Genomic DNA, 12,069 nt, shown 5'->3' with positions numbered 1-12,069 from the left:
CCAAGCATTGGAGAATTTTATCCTTCCCCATCTTTCAATTTCCATCAGCCCAGTCTTTAATATGGGCAGCTGATATTGCCTTTAAAAAAAAAAAAAAGAATTTATTTATTTATTTGAGAGAGAGAGCATGAGTGGGGGTGGGCAGGGCAGAGAGAGAGAGGGGAGCCTGACACCGGGCTTGATCCCAGCATCATGACCTGAGCTGAAGAGGCTCAGTGAGCAGAGGCTTCACTGACTTAGCCACCCAGGCCCCAACATAGACTTAATTTGATGTGGTATTAAACATCTTCCTCTTCAACAACTCCTTTCTTCCTGAGACCCAAGCCTTTCCTCCTATAAAAATTCTGGGGCTCCCTCTGCTGAGGAGCCCCTAAAGATTTACACTTTCTAAGATAGCATGATGGGTTCCATTCAGAGAGAATACTTTCTTGAAAAGCAAACATTAAAATGGCACAATGAGTCCTGGCCTGGCTTCCAACAGCTTTTGGGCATTAGCTCTATGACTGGTGCCATTTATCTTAGGCACCAGGAACTCCCGGACATTGCCATACCTTGTGCTTTTAGAGTGGAACAGGCGATTGTGGAGGACATGGACAGATGTTTTTAAATTGGCCATGCACACTGTATTCTTGCTTTTTCCCCCCAGGCAGGATTTAAAGCAATTTTTTTAAAAAAGGTTTTATTTATTTATTTGAGAGAGAGAGCAGAGAGAGAGCACAAGCAGGGGGAAGGGAAGAGAGAGAAGCAGACTCCCTGCTGAGCAAGGAGCCTGGTTCAGGGCAGGATCCCAGGACCCCAGGATCATGACCTGAGCTGAAGGCAGATGCTTAACCGACTGAGCCACCCAGGCGCTCCTTAAAGCAAATTTTTAAAACTTAAAAATAAGCAAACAAACAAGGACACCGCAGTGGGTAGGTTCAGAAGAGCTTGATTCAACAGCTATTTCTGGCAGCTTTCTAGAGCAGGTGTTCAGGAAACAGAGAGGTGAACCGGTGAGGTCCTTGCCCTCAAGAGGCGGGTGGCCTCAGGATGAGACAGACACATAAGAAGCCGCTAGAATATGGGCTAGTCTCAGCCAGGGTTGGTCAGATTTTAAAGTGCCCACAGACCACCTGAGAGCTTCTTAAAATGCAGATTCTGAGCAGATTTGAGACAGATCCTGAGATCTGTGTTTCTCACAAGCTCCAGATGCTGCTGCTGCTTCAGGTCCACATTTTGATTGGCAAGGGACCAGGTGCTGACAGCATGAAAGCATGGGCTCTGGAGCCACTTACTAGCTGAGTGAGCTTGGAGAAGCTTCTTCGCCTCTCTGAACCTCAGTTTTTCGTCTGTATAACAAGGCCAATAATGCCTACCTTGTGGTATTGTGTCCGTATCAGACGGTATAATTCAGTTGAAGCACTCAGCCTATTGGAAATGCTCAACAAATGGTAGCTGTCCTTGGGGGGGCTCTTAAGAGCTATTCTGAAGTTAGTGCTATGGGCATTCAAGGAAGGCTTTGTGGAAGGGGTGACATTTCAGCTGAGTCAAGCAGAATGGGAAGAAGCATAGGGCAGGGGACAGCCTGAGCAGATGTCTTACAACTGGCCGCATGCTGGGTGTGATTGTTCTTGTGTCAAGACTTGGTATGACATGGGGTTCCCAGAGGCTCAGCCCTTTCTGCTCCTTCTGCTTCTTTCTTCTGCTGTCATCCTTGCTCTGAAAGGGGCATGTGTAGGGATCTGCATGGAGCTGCTCTATCCAACATGGTCGTCATTAGCCCCATGTGGCTAGTCAACACGGACAAGGTACCTAGTGCCACGTGTTGAAACAACAGTATGTTGGATATCCTGGGTTAGAGAAATCATGTAAAATATATAAGGAAAAACGGGTAACAAAATACAGTGTATTGTTAAAATTAATTTCACTGTTTCTTTTCACCTTTTCAAAAATGTGGCTAGTAGAAAATTTTAAATTAAATATGTGGCTTACATTGTATTTCTATTGGCCAGCACTTGCTGGGAGCCACAGGTCAGGTTCCCTTGCTGAGGCTATGGCAGAGAAGTAGGGAGTCCTGATCTGGGGACCTCAGCCAGGGTCTGCTTCTGGAGCTGGAGCAGCTCGGAGAACAGGCATGGAACAGGAGGGAGGGCTGGGTTTGAGGAAAGGAAGGAGGTCAGTTACCATCTCAGCAGATGTTCATATGTGTGCTGTGTAGCAGTTAGCTACTGCTGCATAATAAACCACCCCCAAAACTTAGTCACCTAAAACAACAATCATGCTTCCGTGTCTCTGGGTCATCTGGGAAGTTTGCTGATCTAGACAGGGTTGGGTAGAGACTGTGTCTCTTCACGGGCCTCAAATTTAATTGGTCTGTGATGCGGCTTAGCAATCAATACATCTTAAAAGCTCCCAAGTGACCCTAATGCAGCCAGGATTCAGAACCATTGATTCAGACCCTAAAGCAGTGGTTCTCTGATTCAGAACCCCCTGGAGAGTTTATCAAACTAGAAATTGCTGGGCCTTACCCCTCAGACTTTCCAATTTAGCAGATTTGGGTTAGGCCCTAAGAGTTTGCATTTTTTACAAGTTCCCCGGGTGATGTTGATGTGCTGGTCTTGGGGCCACTTTTTGGGAACTGCTGAGCAGGAAGAAAACAGTGATGAGGTAATGGTGAGCAGGGATTCCTACCAGACAGGATGGGGAAGTAAAACCTCCCCATCTGGGCTGGGAGGAGGAGGGGAGAGAGAGGGGAAGTGAGGTAAGAGATTAGATTTAAAAGTCCTCGCTCCTACTTGCTGGAGGAAGTAGCAAAGGCTGGTGAGTTTTAGAAACCTTCAGCACAGTTTTGGGGAACCTGAGGATTGGACATGGTATTCGGTTTAGCATCACACGGCCCAGAGAGATTGCAGGTCCCTTGGGGAAACATACTTTGGCATGGCGCCACATCAGTGTGGCATGAGAATGGTGGATTAACCAAGGTGGCATGAGAATGGTGGATCAACCAAGATCTGGGGTAAGGGTGGCCTTGAAGGCAGACTCCCAGAGTCCTGACAGCTGCTGAGAAATCCCTCAGAGACTACAACAATCCCCACCCCCCTCCTGGGGGCACAAAGGTGGATCGTTAGAAGTCTGGGGTTGGGAAGAAGCAAAAGCAATGGGACACCTGGGTGGCTCAGCAGTTGGGCATCTACCTTCCGCTCAGGTCGTGATCCCAGAATCTGGGATCGAGTCTCACATCAGGCTCCCTGCATATAGCCTGCTTCTCCCTCTTCCTCTGTCTCTGCCTCTCTCTGTGTGTCTCATGAACAAATAAATAAATATATAAAAAAAAAAAAAAAAAAAGCAAAAGCAATCATAGGGATACAAGCAGGACCCATGGTCATGGGAAATGGATTCCAGCATGAAAACCAGGAACCAACACAATCCGGACCAGCACAGACCTGCCACTTCTCAGCAGAAAGCAGCAAGAATAGAAACCCATGTGCAAAGCAGGGTCAGGACTAAGGTCAGGCGAGAGAGGTACCCAGGACACAAAATGCTATTGCAGGGTCAGCACTCACCCTAGACCCAGTCCCCGCACAAAGACGAGAGAGATGAAGCCCCCCTACGCTGGGGCCCCACAGACTTACCAGTTCTCCCACACTGCTGCTAGGAGCCTGACATGCACCCTGCATCCATCATGGAAAAGGTTCAGAGCTGGGGACACCCCATGAGCTGATGGAGAGTTCTATTCACCCTGTGTCCTCGAAGAAGACTGTTTGGGATCAGAAGAGACTGAGTTATCATTAACGGGTGAGTGTCCAGAACCAGGAGGGGAATGTCAGATCCAGATAGAAGAATGGTTTTGCACAACTGAATCATGGTGTCAAGTTTGCTACGGGGTATTTCACAGAGGTTGCATCAAAAGTCTTTTATTATTATTTTTTTAACCAAATGAAGGTTTGTCTGAGACAAGAAAGGGTTTGAACCTTTTAAGAACTTGGCTGGGTAGGAGGCTGAGGCATGTTATGGAGATCCCGTTAAGACTGATGAGGCCAGGCGATGGGTGGGTCAATGCGCCTCTCTGGGAAACTGGCTGAACCTAGAGTGGGGCAGGTCTGGAATTGAACAGACCAGTCCCACCCAGTAATTACTTTGTTACTCACCCTGCAGATTTACTTTGGAGAGGGAGGGGGCCCAATGGGCAGGGACACTCTGGGTCATGCCAGATCCAGGGAAAAGCCTAGACTGATCCGTTGAACCTATCCCCCGCCCCCATTACAAGGGGGCACAAGTTTGGGTGTCAGATCCCATTTGTTCCAAGACTTTGGTGGGGCACCTGATTCCCTTCTCGGGGAAATCCATGGCTCTGGTGGTCAGGGAGGCAAAAATGTGGTCCTGGGAGTGAAGTCAACCGGCCACAAAGAAGATCCACTAGTTTAACCTGGGTGTGAGAGGCAGGAGATACTTCCTCTTCCTAATGCCTGACCTCTCCTTTTATTTATTTTTTCTAAGATTTTTATTTATTTATCCATGAGAGACAGAGACAGAGAGAAAGAGAGAGAGGCAGAGACACAGGCAGAGGCAGAAGCAGGCTCCATGCAGGGTTCGATTCCAGGTCTCCAGGATCAGGCCCTGGGCTGAAGGTGGTGCTAAACCGCTGAGCCACCCGGGCTGCCCCCTCTCCTTTTATATTCAGCTCTCCTTGTAGGATCCCTCCCCTCGTCCTGTTTTCCCAGTGCTGGATGCCTTCCCTCTGCCAGACAGGAGGAAGTCAGGTTAGGGAAGGCCTTGCACGCCTGGGAGGGCGTTGGCATTTATCCTGCAGGGAGTGGGTACCTCAGCGGGCTTCCGAGCTGACCACTGGCGTGGCTAGTGTTTCCTGCACCCTCACCCCAGACAATGCCTGGTTTGTAGAAATGTGTGCTCAATCCACTTGGTAGACCCATGATCTATGCTGTGTTCTAAGAACTGGGTAAGTTTCCACTATTTTAACACAGCCTCTTCTCCACTGCCCTAAAGCAATCTCCGACCTATCCTATCGCTGTAGGATGCTTTGTACTTATTTCTACTGATGGTGCATTTGATTTTTTTCTGCCAGATTGGCAGCTCGGGTTTCACCGATCTTATCTCTGAACCCAGAAATACCTAGAACAAGGGGTAGTCTAGTAGGGTTGGATATTGGTCCTCCCCCAAAGCACTGTGATTGATGTGGCTTTGATTTCTTTTCTTTTTTTTTCATGATAACCTTCCAAGTTGATCAGGTTTAATGGAATTAGAGCACAGTAAAAGGCATTAGTATCCTAAGATAATGCCCTCATTCGTCCCATGGTCAGTCTCTAGGATTCTGTGGGGTCAGAAATGGAATGATCAGGGGTTATTTGGTATAATAGAAAGAGCAAGAATTCTGCTCACTGGCAGGTCACTCAGATCCCAGCCCTACCACTTAGTAGCTCTCTCGCCTGAGACTATTTGCTAAATATCTCTTGGTTTCAATTTTCTCTTGAAAAGTGAGCACCACCTCTGTGTCTGGCTTACAGAGCTGTTGTGAGGATGGTAAGGAAGACAGGTACTCAAGTGTTTAGGGCAGTGCTTGGTCACAAGGTAAAGGCTCAATAAACAGAGTAGTTATTGAGTAACCCCCCCCTCCCCCCCAGTGGCAAAAGCCCTAGTGATTAGGATTCTGTTCAGAAAGATACCTGACATTTTCGATCCAAGGCCTGTGAAAGATACTGGGGCTATTTCTGGGCAAGGCTGAGAATAAACTTCATGAGACTCACTTTAAGGATAAAACTTTTTTTTTTTTTTTTTTAAAGAATAAAACTCCTAAAATAAAAATCCCTTTCTCTTCACAGAGCTCTCCAGCCTCAAGAGATATTTGGATTTAAGCTTGCAGGGGAAGGTGGTTTTTAGCTTTCAATACTAGGTAAGAGTAGAGGTGGGGGTGAAGGAGGAAGGGGTGTAGGAGTGACTCAGAGAAGGGGAGGAAGTACTGGAGTCCTCCTGGCGGGACAAGGGAAAAGAGATTTATGTCATGAGGACAGGGCTGGCTTTACTGGCAGTGGTCCAGATCCTGTGCTCAGAAAGATCGCGAGCCCGGCTTGAAGATCTGTTGTCATTATCATCTTGAAATTGTTAATAATTTGGAACAAGGGGCCCCACATTTTCATTTTGCACTGATCCTGAAAACTATGCACTTATGTGGTCCCATATAAGTGGAGGGATGAGGAGCAGAGGGGGCTCAGCAGATGCTGAGCTGCCTGCCCACGTGGACCATCCAGTGACCATCCTCTTTGGGTCATATGCTTTCCCAGAATCATTCGACACTTGTACATCCTCTTGAATGACGAGAGAGGATGCAGATGGGTATGCACTGTCTTTAAGAAGGGAAAATCTTAAAAAAAAAAAAAAAAAAAAAGGAAGGGAAAATCTTGCTGCCCTGTGAGACCTGAGACCATCACCGAAATACTCTGAGGTCCACACTGGCTCATTGGACCATTGGACCATCTTGCCCTGTTAGGATTTTTCTGCACGAGGTGGGTAATCTTCTGGCTGTCTGGTGCTTCTGTCTTTCAACCATTCTCACTGCCTCTGTGAAAACTGCCCTTTACTTTTCTATGTGTTTCCAGTGGGTCTGCCACTGATGGTGTGCTGTCTCCCACCATTGGCCTGGGCACGTGACCCGGGCTAGGCCAGTCAGTGCTCCATCTTCCTCCCCCTCTGCGTTGGACCACTGGTGGCAGTAGAGGGGACACCAAAGCTGAAGCTACCTCTGTCCTCTAATGGTATTGAGATGGAAATGACCGGTCACCCGGAAACAGACTCATCAGAATATTTCACACGTCTTCCGTCCTCTATAATCACAATGTAAGATTTTACTTGTACTGTTCCTACTTCCTGCGTGAATGTGGGATTTATCTGGTGCTCCGATGGGCACAGATCCCTGGAGCTGGTGCAGTTTACTCAGTGACCAGGTCAGACAACCAAGGGTCTCTGAACACGACCAGAAAACCACTTCAAAATGCCAGAGTGTTATGAACCCTTTTGGGTCTTACTGAGGGCAGAAATGAGAACTATTTATAAACTTCATTTGTATTAACTGGGACACCAATGGGTGCATTCATTGGTCTTTCATAGAAACACATAACTAAAAAGTGAGGAAGCTTAATTCTCAAAGCGAATTTGAGAGGAGAGCCTTTAGACATAGAACAACAATAACAAAAAATAAAAATAACAGGGAAGATAGTAAAACAATAGTAAAAAATAGGAAAGATATAAGCTACGTCATCTTTTGGCAAGAGATTTCATTTTATTTTCTTTTTAAAAATAGCTTTGTTGACATGTAATTTACATACCATAAAGCTCACCCATTTTGAGTGTACAATTCAATGATTTCCAGTAATTCACAGTCATGCCACCATCACCACAAAACAGTTGTAGAACATTCTGCTCCCCTCCCCATATCCCCCCCCACCAAACTCTCTTGTGCCTATCTGTATTCATTCCACATCTCCACTCCCAGCCCTTGGCAACCACTAACCTCCTTTCTCTCTCTAAGGATTTGCCCTTTCTGGACATCTCATATGAATGTAGTCATATCATATGTGGTCTTTCTTATCTGGCTTCTTTGACTTAGAAAATGTTTTTGAGGTTACCCATGTTGTGGCATGTACCGATCGTTCATTTCTTCATTGCAGTAAAGTATTGTATGTCTGTACCACATTTTGTTTATGCATTCACCCATTGATGGGCATTTGGATTGTTTCCACTTTGTGGATTGTTTCCACTTTGGGAACAATTATGAATAATGCTCCTGTGAATGATGGCATACAAGTTTCCTTGCAGAGCAATGGCTCTTTCGATAATGTTAAATTCTTCTTCAGTAGAGAGAAACAAGCTCTTTCTTGAAAGAGTACATGGGACTTCGTGAACCTTGTTTTGAATAATGGATAAAGTGTTAAAATTCATCTGCTACCCTGGAGAAGGCAAAATCGTTATAGGGGATGTCAGAAAATCTCAGTCCCTGTACAGGAGATTTCCCCATGTCTCTCTTAATGAGGTGGGGCCCATTAATTCCTCCCTGGATTGATATACATATGGATGTCTGGGAAAAATCTCTTTTCTCACGGGGGTGGCTATGCTGAGAAAATGTAAAGTTGGTGCCCACTAGTGCCACTTGTCCTCTACGTGGAAGGAGACTTAGCAAAATCCACTCATGCATTCAACAATACTATTGAATGCCTTCTATATGCAAGGCACTGTTCTAGGTATTAGGGATACAGGTGTGGGAGAAACAGAAACCAAAAACCCGCCCAAAACCCCTAAGCTCAAAGAGCTAGGTGGGGACACAGACCATAAAAAATAGGGAAGATATAATCTACGTCAGTCACATGGTGATATGTATTAAATTAAGCAGGAAAGGCAAACAAGAGTTCCTGGGAGAGGGGAAAGGTTGATATTTTGTTTTTGTTTGTTTGTTTGTTTTTGTTTTTTAAAAATATTTTATTTATTTATTAATGAGAGACATACAGAGAGAGGCAGAGACACAAGCAGAGGGAGAAGCAGGTTCCATGCAGGAAGCCCGATGCGGGTCTCGATCCCGGGTCTCAGAGATCACACCCTAAGCCAAAGGCAGGCGCTAAACCACTGAGCCACCCAGGGATCCCCAAGGTTGCTATTTTGAAGAGGAAAGTTTGCGAAGATCAGATTGCAAAGGTGACATTTGAGCAAAACCTAAAGGAGGTTGTATTATCTAAAGCTATCTAATGAATTTCTACATGCTTAGCTACTCAAAATAACACGTATTTATCATCTCACAGTTTCTGTGGGTCAGGAGTCTGGGCATGGCTTATTTGGATCCTCTGCTTCAGGGTCTCTCTCAAGTCTTTAATCAAGGGGTCGGCGGGTTGGGGTCTCACCCGAAGGTTCAACCAAGGAAGGATCCACTTCTGAGCTCACATGGCTGTTGTCAGAATTTTAGCTCCTCTAGGGGTATCGGACTGGGGTCTCAATTTCTAGCAGGGTACCCTCATCTCCTTGCCATGTGGATCTCTCCAACATGGGAACTTGGGTCATGGAGAAAGAGGCAGCTACCAAGGCAGAAATTACTGCTTTACATAACCTAACCACCGAAGTGACATCTCATCACTTGTGATAAGTTCTGCCAATACTCAACGGGAGGAGATGACGTGAGGGCGTCAACAGGAGGCAGAATCATTATGGGCCATCTCGTATGCTGCCTGTCATACAGGTGAAGGAGTAAGCCATGGGGGAGCTCAGAGGGAGGAGTGTAAGAGGCAGAAGAAATAAGTGCAGAGGCCCTGGAGTGTTCAGGAAACAGTGAGGAGGTGCGTGTGGAGTGGAATGTGCAAGGGGCAGGGGAGCAGAGATGGGGACAGCGGAGGAGGTAATGAGGGGCCAGGTTATGTGGGACATATTTGACTCTTACCTTAAGTGAGATGAGTCACTGGAGAGTTTCCGGCAAAGGGATGACATGAGCTGGCGTTTGTTCTAGACCCTCGATCCTCCAACTGTGGTCTGTGGATCACCCTTGAAGCTTGTTAGAAATGCACAATCTCAGGACACCCCCCCCCACCCCGCCCCGACCTAGCGCATCAGAGACTGCATTTAACAAGACCCCTAGGTGAATGGAATGCCCAGTAAAATTGGAACCTCGGTGGTTCTCACCCTGCAGCCAGCATCAGAATTACTCAGTGTTTGTTGACCCAGTTTGCCAGTCGCAATTCCCCAACCCCCAGAATTTTCTGATTCAGTAGGTTCAGGGGGAGGACTGAGATTCGCATTTCTAACAATGTCCCAGAGATGCTGCTGCTGCTGCTCAAGGGACCATGGTTTGAGAACCACTGGTTTACAGTGTGCCTGGTGCCAGGGTGCAGGGATGAGGAAGACAAAATCCTTCCCTTGAAGCTGTTCAGAGCATCAGACCCTGTTCTGGCCTCTGGGGGAACATGACACATCAGACCCAAAGCTCTTTCCTTGTCATAAGTCCTAGGAAGGTAGATTTTCTGTGCTGTCCCTTAAAACCACATCTGTGTGGTCACACTGGTGCCTACCTTGGCTCTCCGTTCTATTTGTGCAGTTAAATCTCATCTGTTTCTCCTAGCTGTAGCAGAGAGAGGGAACAGGTGGTCACCAGTGCCCCGCTAATAGCTCTTCAGATGTGTGCAGCCCATTATTAAATCGCCCTCAGATTTTCCTTCTTGAAGACTAAATAATTAGCTACCCTTTTCTGAATCACAGAGTGGAGAAGGTTTGGCTGACTGTAGCTACCAGCCTCAGACAGGGGCAGATGTGGTGGAAATTCTTAAACCAGCAGGGAGGCTAGAGATAAGATTGGGTGGGGGCTTCAAAAGCTAGACCATGGGACTCCTTCATCTCAGCAAGATCCTTAGAAGTGATGCCAGCAGACAGCATACAAGATGACATGTCTGGTGTCATGCAGAGATCAGCTGGAGGTGACATGTCACAGGTGAGCCAAACGTCTTCAGGGATTATGGGCACCATCGGGTTCACTCCTGCCCCAGGGCAATCTCCCACCCTGACTCATTCCAGCCAATGGATCAAGACCAGTGGTGATGATCCTCCTGGGTAGGAAGTGTGTGGACATCACAAAGATGATGTCCTAGTATGCCAAGGTCAAGGTCAAACTTGGACCACCTGCATCAGCCTCTCTTGGGAAGCTTGTAAGGAAATGCAGACCTCCAGACCCCACCTTTATACTTATTGCATCGAAATCTCTGGATGAGGAGTCTGAGAATAGGGATTTTAACAAGATGGCATCCCCTCATTTCTGTGCACACTCCAGTTTGAGAATGACTGTGCTAGTGTGTGATATGGCTCTCTCTCTTCCTAAGGTTGGCCACCCACAAAAAAGAGAAACTGGTCAGGGTAGATAAAGCACTTACTATGGGTATTAGTAATAAAAGCAACTTTGGTCTGTTTCCATTTTGAAAATAAAAAATAATGATAGCATTTCTTGAGCAGCTCCTCAGTGGCAGGCACTGTGCCAAGGGATGAATATGATTGGCCTATGAAATCCTCACCTCCATGAAATAGTGGCTGCTAGCATCCCATTCAACGAAGAGGCAACTGAGGCAGAGAGATGTGTCTGAAGTCACATAGCTGCTAAGTGGCAGGCAGCAGGATTTAGATCCAGGCTTGGCTGATGCCCAAGGCCAGGATTTGAACCTCTACTTTGTCCCTTCCTCCTCCCTAACACATTTCCTTCCACCTATAGAATAGAATAAGAGGAGCCACGGCCCCAGATTCCGTGTCTGTTATGGGAGAAAGAAACAGAGAACCACTAATTGTGAACACCCACTAGAGTTTCACATGCATTGTTCTCACTTACCTAACTTCACCCCAGCCCTCAGAGGGAAGCATTATACCCATTCTGCTGGTGAGGAAACCTGAGGCTCCCGGGGATGAAGCAGCCTGCCTGAGGCCACAAAGCCATTCTGTAGGCAAGGCTGGACTGGAACCCAGATCTCTTGCTATCATCCAGCCACACTGCCCAGAGAAGAAAGGGGTCTGACTCCTATGTGGGTTTACTTATCACATCAGCCCTAGGGATCATACTTAACAGGTGGCTGCCCTTCTTATTGCCACACCAGCTATTTAATTAGCCCAGAGCCTTCTTACTTCCCCAGAGTTCAGAAACACTGCCTGTGGGTTATGGGCACAGCTAAAACAGGATCTGAATGGCATGTTCGGGAAGCTGTATAATTAAAACTGACTTAGGAGACAAGTGCCGTCAGCCTGTTTGGCAGAAATAGAAAGTCACCTAACCAGAATGTGTGTTGCCCATATGGTTGCCAGAGACAGCTTTTTGCTCTTCTGGCACTTTTAAATTATAATAGATATCCTGAGGTCTGTGGTTTGCCACTTCTAACTACCTTCTTAAGGATCCCGAAGAGAAAACCATTATTATGTGTCTGCCACCTGGGGTTGGAGGGGAGAAGGTGAGGGGCCAGGTTCCTTCGAGAAGCTGTGGACTGAGGTGAGCCTAGGAGGTGACTGAAGCCTTATCTCCTGATCAACTCTGTGCCCCATTCTGCATTAGGAGGGTCTGAACTCCCTTACCAACAC

The sequence above is a fragment of the Canis aureus genome, chromosome 8 (genome assembly GCF_053574225.1).
Source record: "Canis aureus isolate CA01 chromosome 8, VMU_Caureus_v.1.0, whole genome shotgun sequence".
In the NCBI taxonomy this organism is placed as follows: domain Eukaryota; kingdom Metazoa; phylum Chordata; class Mammalia; order Carnivora; family Canidae; genus Canis; species Canis aureus.
Note: the sequence above shows the minus strand (reverse complement) of the source record.